We start from the raw sequence: 8,551 nt of genomic DNA, 5'->3' as shown, positions 1-8,551 counted from the left end.
GGAGGGCTTGGATGGAACACACGATGGAAATGAGGCCTGGCATACCGCGCAACGGAGGAAACGGACCTTTTAAGTTTGGAACAGGTTCCTGTTGATCGGGAGGGGTCTGGCGTACCGAAAAACGGAAGAAACAGACCTGCTATGGTCGAAACGAGGGTCCTGTTGATCGGGAGGGGTGTGGCGTACCGCAAAACGGAGGAAACGGACTTGTATTGGAGCGTTACGGTCGAAACGGGGTTCCTGTTCATCGGGAGGGGTGCGGCGTACCGCAAAACGGGACTCCACGAGATACTGTTCATCTCCACCGTCGACCTCCTCCAGCCTCCATGGGCTCCTATCCATCCAGCCTCCACCGCGCGCTACTCCACCAGCTACTGTTCAACCACCCTCCACCGTCTACTGTTCATCCAGCCCTCCAAACCACGGGGTCCTGTTCAACCACCCCTCCACGGGCACCCCTCCACCATCTACTGTTCATCCAGCCCTCCACACCACGGGGTCCTGTTCAACCACCCCTCCACCGTCTACTGTTGAAATAGTTTCACTACTCACGCCACCTGGAACACCACAGCATAATGGTGTGTCCGAACATCATAATCGTACTTTATTAGATATGGTGCGATCTATGATGTCTCTTACCGATCTACCACTATCGTTTTGGGGTTATGCATTAAAGACAGCTGCATTCACGTTTAAAAGGGCACCATCTAAGTCCGTTGAGACGACACAATGTGAATTGTGGTTTGGCAAGAAACGAAAGTTGTCGTTTCTTAAAGTTTGGGGTTGTGATGCTTATATGAAAAAGTTTCATCCTGATAAGCTCAAACCCAAATCGGAGAAATATGTCTTCATAGGATACCCAAAGGAGACTCTTGGGTACACCTTCTATCACAGATCCGAAGGCAAATTATTCATTGCTGACAGTGGATCCGTTCTAGAGAAGGAGTTTCTCTCGAAAGAAGTGAGTGGGAGGAACGTAGAACTTGATGAGGTAACTGTACCTACTCCCTTATTGGAAAGTAGTTCATCACAAAAATCTGTTCCTGTGACTACTAGACCGATTAGTGAGGAAGCTAATGATGATGATCATGTAACTTCAGATCAAGTTACTACCGAACCTCGTAGGTAAACCAGATTGAGATCCACACCAGAGTGGTACGGTAATCCAGTTCTGGAGGTCATGTTACTTGACCATGACGAGCCTACGAACTATGAGGAAGCGATGATGAGCCCAGATTCCGCGAAATGGCTTGAGGCCATGAAATCTGAGATGAGATCCATGTATGAGAACAAAGTATGGACTTTGATTGACTTGCCCAATGATCGGCGAGCCATTGAGATTAAGTGGATCTTCAAGAGGAAGACGGACACTGATAGTAGTGTTACTATCTACAAAGCTAGAATTGTCGCAAAAAGGTCTTCGACAAGTTCAAGGTGTTGACTACGATGAGAGTTTTTCACTCGTATCTATGCTTAAATCTGTCCGAATCATGTTAGCAATTGCCGCATTTTATGAAATCCGGCAAATGGATAAACAAAACTGCATTCCTTAATGGATTTATTAAAGAAGAGTTGTATATGATACAACCAGAAGGTTTTGTCAATCCTAAAGGTGCTAACAAAATGTGCAAGCTCCAGCGATCCATCTATGGACTGGTGCAAGCATCTCGGAGTTGGAATATGCACTTTGATGAGATGATCAAAGCATATAGTTTTATACAGATTTGCGGTGAAGCCTGTATTTACAAGAAAGTGAGTGGGAGCACTACAACATTTCTGATAAGTATATGTGAATGACATATTGTTGATCGGAAATAATGTAGAATTATTCTGCAAAGCATAAAGGAGTGTTTTCAAAGAAGTTTTTCAAAGAAAGACCTCGGTGAAGCTGCTTACATATTAAGCATCGAGATCTATAGACATGTTTGTTAACAAGATCTATAGACATTAATCAAAGATTGTTATGTTTCCTAACCATAGACATGTGTTGTCATTTGATTAACGGGATCACATTATCAGGAGAATGATGTGATTGACATGACCCATTCCATTAGCTTAGCACCCGATCGTTTAGTATGTTGCTATTGCTTTCTTCATGACTTATACATGTTCCTATGACTATGAGATTATGCAACTCCCGTTTGCCAGAGGAACACTTTCTGTGCTACCAAACGTCACAACGTAACTGGGTGATTATAAAGGAGCTCGTGTCTCCAAAGCTACATGTTGGGTTGGCGTATTTCAAGATTAGGATTTGTCACTCCGATTGTCGGAGAGGTATCTTTGGGCCCTCTCGATAATGCACATCACATAAGCCTTGCAAGCATTTCAACTAATGAGTTAGTTGTGAGATGATGTATTATGGAACGAGTAAAGAGACTTGCCGGTAATGAGATTGAACTAGGTATTAAGATACCGATGATCGAATCTCGGGCAAGTAACATACCGATGATAAAGGGAACAACGTATGTTGTTATGCGGTCTGACCGATAAAGATCTTCGTAGAATATGTGGGAGCCAATATGAGCATCCAGGTTCCGCTATTGGTTATTGACTGGAGACGTGTCTCGGTCATGTCTACATTGTTCTCGAACCCATAGGGTTCGCACGCTTAAGGTTTCAATGACAGTTATATTATGAGTTTATGAGTTTTGATGTACCGAAGGAGTTCGGAGTCCCGTATGAGATCGGGGACATGACAAGGAGTCTCGAAATGGTCGAGACGTAAAGATCGATATATTGGACGACTATATTCGGACATCGGAAAGGTTCCGAGTGATTCGGGTATTTTTCGGAGTACCGGAGAGTTATGGGAATACGTATTGGGCCTTATTGGGCCATACGGGAAAGAAGAAAAAGGGCCTCAAGGGTGGCCGCACCCCTCCCCTTGGTCTGGTCTGAAATGGACTAGGGAAGCGGGAGCGCCCCCTTCCTTCCTTCTCCTTTTCCCTTCCTCTTTTCCTATTCCATATGGGAGGTGGAATCCTACTAGGACTAGGGAGTCCTAGTAGGACTCCACACTTGGCGTGCCCCCTCCTAGGGCCGGCCTCCTCCTCCCTTGCTCCTTTATATACGGGGGCAAGGGGGCACCCCTAGACACACAAGTTGATCCACGTGATCATATTCTTAGCCGTGTGCGGTGCCCCCTTCCACCATAATCCTCGATAATATTGTAGCGGTGCTTAGGCGAAGCCCTGCAACGGTAGTACATCAAGATTGTCACCACACCGTCATGCTGACGGAACTCTTCCCCGACACTTTCCTGGATCGGAGTCCGGGGATCGTCATCGAGCTGAACATGTGCTAGAACTCGGAGGTGCCGTAGTTTCGGTGCTTGATCGGTCGGGCCGTGAAGACGTACGACTACATCAACCGCGTCGTGCTAACGCTTCCGCTGTAGATCTACAAGGGTACGTAGATCACACTCTCCCCTCTCATTGCTATGCATCACCATGATCTTGCGTGTGCGCAGGAATTTTTTTGAAATTACTACGTTCCCCAACAGAGTGCTCATGCAGGAAGGAAAAGTTGTAGCTTATACCTCCAGACAGCTACGACCTCATGAGATGAATTATGCCACGCACGATTTGGAGTTAGCAGCCATAGTGCATGCACTCAAGACGTGGAGACCTTTCCTTGTCGGAAATAGTTGTGATGTTTACACGGATCATAAGAGGTTGAAGTACATTTTCACGCAGAAGGAGTTGAACCTCAGACAAAGGAGATGGCTTGAATTGATCAAGGACTATGATATGAGATTGCATTACCACCCAGGGAAAGCAAATGTTGTAGCAGATGCCTTGAGCCATAAAAGCCATGTGAACACCCTCATAGCTGGAGGATTACCTCAGAATTTAGCCGACAATCTCAGAGATCTCCGATTGGAAATAGTACCAAGAGGATTTGTCGCCACCTTGGATATTCAGTCCACTCTGACCGAAAAGATCCGTGAAGCGCAGAAGACGGACAAGGAAATTGCAGAGATAAAGGAAAAGATGAGTAATGGAAAGGCTAAAGGTTTTCGTGAGGATGAACACATAACTTTATGGTTCAAGGATCGTATCTATGTGCCTAATGACCCAGAGGTCTGGAAGTTAATTCTTCAGGAGGCCCTTGACTCACCGTACTCGATTCACCTAGGCAACACCAAGATGTATCTGGACTTGAAGGTAAGTTTCTGGTGGACAGGTATGAAGAAGGATATTGCCGAGTACGTAGGAGTATGCGATGTTTGTCAGCGAGTAAAGGTGGAGCATCAGAAGCCGGCAGGGTTACTTCAACCACTGCCGATTCCCGAGTGGAAATGGGAAAAACTTGGAATGGATTTTATTACAGGATTACTCAGGACCCGTTCTGGTTATGATTCTATCTGGGTAGTGGTTGATCGCTTGACCAAGGTAGCTCATTTCATTCCCGTGAAGACTACATATACCAGCGCTAAGTTAGCCAAGATATACATGACCAGGACCGTATGTCTACATGGAGTTCCGATGAGTATCGTGTCAGATAGAGGAACGCAATTTACCTCAAAGTTTTGGAATCAGTTGCATGAAACTTTGGGTACGAGGCTGGAGTTCAGTACAACTTTTCATTCGCAGACAGATGGACAGACCGAGAGAGTCAACCAGATTCTGGAGGACATGTTGAGAGCCTGTGCGCTAGACTATGGGTCTAGCTAGGATGACAATCTGGCATACGCATAGTTCTCGTACAACAACAGCTATCAGACCACTCTGAAGATGGCCCCTTTCGAAGCTCTATACGGAAGGAGGTGTAGAACACCATTGCTGTGGGATGGTGTTGGAGACTGAAAACTTTTTGGTCCCGATCTTATCAGAGACTCCGAAGAGAAAATCAAGCTGATTCGAGATATACTCAAGATAGCCCAGTCGAGACAGAAGAGTTATGCCGACAGTAAACGCAAGGAGATAACGTATGAAGTTGGAGATCGAGCATATCTCCGTGTGTCCCCACTTCGTGGAATCAAGAGATTTGGGGTTAAAGGAAAATTAACACCTAGGTTCATTGGCCCCTACAAAATCCTCGAACACAGAGGAGATGTTGCGTATAAGCTGGAATTGCCAGAAGGATTGTCAGGAGTTCACGATGTCTTTCACGTATCCCAGCTGAAGAAATGCCATGCCGAGATGGCCGATATTCCTCTGAGAGACAGAGGCCCCTAGAATCCATACAGCTGGATAGTGATCTGACTTATGAGGCGAAACCCATCAGAATTCTTGAGACTACGAACAGAGTTACCCGGAGCAAGATCATCAAATTTAGCAAGGTTCTGTGGAGCCACCACTCTGAGGAGGAAGCCACCTGGGAGCGAGAAGAAGATCTCCGCCAAGACCACCCACACCTATTTGCTAACCAACCCAAATCTCGAGGGCGAGATTCATCTTAAGGTGGGTAGGTTTGTAACATCCCAAATTTTCAATTTGGAATGTTTTACAATTATTAGCTAAGCATCTATGCATTTTGTTTGAATTGAGTGGCATTTGGAAAATTCAGAGGCATTTGAGTTTTATTTGAATTTGAATTTGATTTTGGCAATTGAAATTTATTTCAAATATCCCTGACAAATACTTGATCAAAAGTATGAGATAAGCTAACATGACACTCCAAAATGTTAGAAGAAATTAATGCCAAAAGTTTCGAATTCCAATTTGAGTTTTATTTGAATTTCCAAATAAAATTGTTTTTTTAAGTTTCCTGTTCACCTCTGAAAAAATGTTCATGTTGTAGCATTTATTTTTCTGATGTTTTTAATATATATATATGTCCTATATAAAAATATTATAGATTCCTCTATATTTTACTTTTCTCCCTATCTTATTCATAAAAAAACCCGGCGCACCAGGCGCCCACCAGGCCAACCGGCCAAGCCGGCCCAGCCGACGCCCGAGCCAGCAAGCCCAGCAGCGCCGAGCCGCAGCCCACCAGCGACCGAGCCGGCCTGCCCTAGCGCTCGACGCCCGAACCCTTCCCTTCGGTCGACCGCTCGCCGCCTCCTCTCTCCCTCTCACTGACCTGGGACCCCACCCTATCCCTAACCCCTCGCCCACGACACGCCGCACCGGAGCACGCGCAGAGCGCGCCCGACACCGCGATCCTCTCGGGATCGTGATCCCGAGTCAACCCCTCTCCCACGCTTATGTCCTATAAATACCTACGCATCTCCTCTTCCGAATCCCCCTAAAACCCTACTCCAAAACCCACCATAACCCCTCCACCATCCGAATGCATCTCGCCGCCGCTGCCTCCACTACTAGGAAAAGGCCTACTAATGGCGCACCTAATTTGGCCATTAATGGCGCATTAGTGGTGCGCCATTAGTGCCACGCCATTAGTATATTTTACTAATGGCGCACCACAGGTGCGCCATTAGTATCTGGTATACTAATGGCGCACCTCAGATGCGCCATTAGTATATACAACAGTGCGCCATTAGTATGCCTCCCAGGGGGCCATGTATACCCAGGTGCTTTGGCATACTAATGGCGCACAACAACAAGATGCGCCATTAGTAACTTCGGCATACTAATGGCGCACTGTTTAATGATGCGCCATTAGTATCCTTTGGCATACTAATGGCACACTGTGATGTGATGCGCCATTAGTATGAATATTAGGTTTTTTTTATTTTTTAATTTTCTGTTTTTTGCACAAGTTACAAAATGTATAATTGGACAAAATATAGACAGCACACATCAACAACAGATTCATCGAATACAATAGAAGATTAGTCTCTGAATACAATTCATCATATTAGTCTCCGAATACAATTCATCATATTAGTCTCCGAATTGAAAAGACCGAAGAAAGATAGAACATTATATTACAAGTCTCGAGACCGCGAGTAGCGAGTTTGTCTTCACATTACAAGTCGATATCGATCATCTAAACTACCATCACATAGAAGAGAGCTGCGGTCATCACGATGAGCATCATCACGATGAAACTCGTCTTCATCCGGTTCCTCCAGCGCTCCCTCCCCTCTCCCGCTAGATAGCGGGCGTATCTAGATTCGGCCTCGGCCCTAGTGGTGTACCCTTTGTAACTGTTACCGCTGAATCGGTGAACCTGTCTCCGACACTCCTCCCAGTCGTCGTAGACTCCGGGAACCTTACCCTTGTACACGACATACGACGACATCGCTATGCAGTAGCCAAACGAAACGTTAGTACCAATTCACAGACAATACATAAGCAATATATAAGTATGCAACAGAACGATCGGAAGAGAAAAGCAAGAAATTAATAGCATGGATTACATCTAAGTTGAACGACTCTCGAAACCAAAGAGACATACTACAAGTTCATTAAAGTTTAATTACAACATGAGCCAATCGATGTTTCAGAACTAGACACAGCATCACTACTTTCGACTCGACTCAAGGGACCGGAGCGTGGATGAAGCCGCAGTCTATCGTGGGAATCATGAAATAACGGTCGTTGTCAGCCTGCATTTGTAGCATTGTGTCGATGTCACTGTTGGACGGTTGATTTCTGAGGTAGAACTGCCCCGAGGTACGAAGGACATCTTGATGGATGATTTCCGCAAACTCCGACTGGATGCGAAAGAATTCTTGTCTAATGTACGCGTCCTGGATTGCCGACACGCTCGAGGCCCAATCTTTGAGTTTACTCGGTAGCAGAAGTTGATGATGGTCCCGTACGATCGCCCGCATGTGATGGATGGCGTAGTAGGCACCCTTCTGACCGCCAGGCGGCTGCTTGACACAGCAGAACGTCGTATTGTGGGAGAACACGTGCTTGCCGTACTTATGAATAGGCCTGGTGAAGGTGCCTCCAGATTTGACGTAGCCGGGGAGAACATCATCAAGGACCTTCTTGACATTTGTGTAGTCTACGTTCGACTGACGGTCCGGGTCGAAATACGTGGCCATGGAATATTTGGGGCTTAGGAGGATGAGCGTGCAATGTGTGTCACTGCAGAAAACACGGAATGTTAAAAGAAAAACGATCGAAATCTAAGAATTCATATGTTACGGGGCGGTTGAGGGGAGGACTTACTCGGGAAAGTAAGGCACGAGGAAGTTATCCTTATCTTGGTTTGCCAGAATGACGCCTTCGAGGTAAGAAGTCGCGACTTGCCGGTCCCCAGCGCTGCCCAAGATCTTGGCACGCATGTAGAAGGGGTCGACTATCACGATGTCCGGGGTCTTGTCGCGAATGATCCGCATCTCCATACTCAGCGAAAATAGCCGAACGAAGGTGTAGTGCAGCGGATGAAGGTTCAACATAGCGTGGATGTCATCAAACCGCAGGACGATCGTACCCCCGATGGAGTTATCCACAAAGCCCTTGCCCTCTGGCACCTTGGCCGCGAAAACCGGGTATGCCACATCCTTCTCTCCGAGACGCCGCTTCTCCAAAGAAAGAACACTGTCATGCAGACTCCGCATAGCACCGGTTGCAGCATCGAGCATATTTCTCGGTAGCATCGGCCTACCCGCCACATGCACCCTCCTCGAGATATCCTCAGGTGAAGGTGGCCCGTCCTGAGCACGGATCGTACTCGGTGC

Source organism: Triticum urartu, chromosome 5 (assembly GCF_003073215.2).
Source record: "Triticum urartu cultivar G1812 chromosome 5, Tu2.1, whole genome shotgun sequence".
NCBI classification, from domain to species: domain Eukaryota; kingdom Viridiplantae; phylum Streptophyta; class Magnoliopsida; order Poales; family Poaceae; genus Triticum; species Triticum urartu.
The sequence above is the reverse complement of the archived record's forward strand: the minus strand, read 5'-3'. Positions refer to the sequence as shown.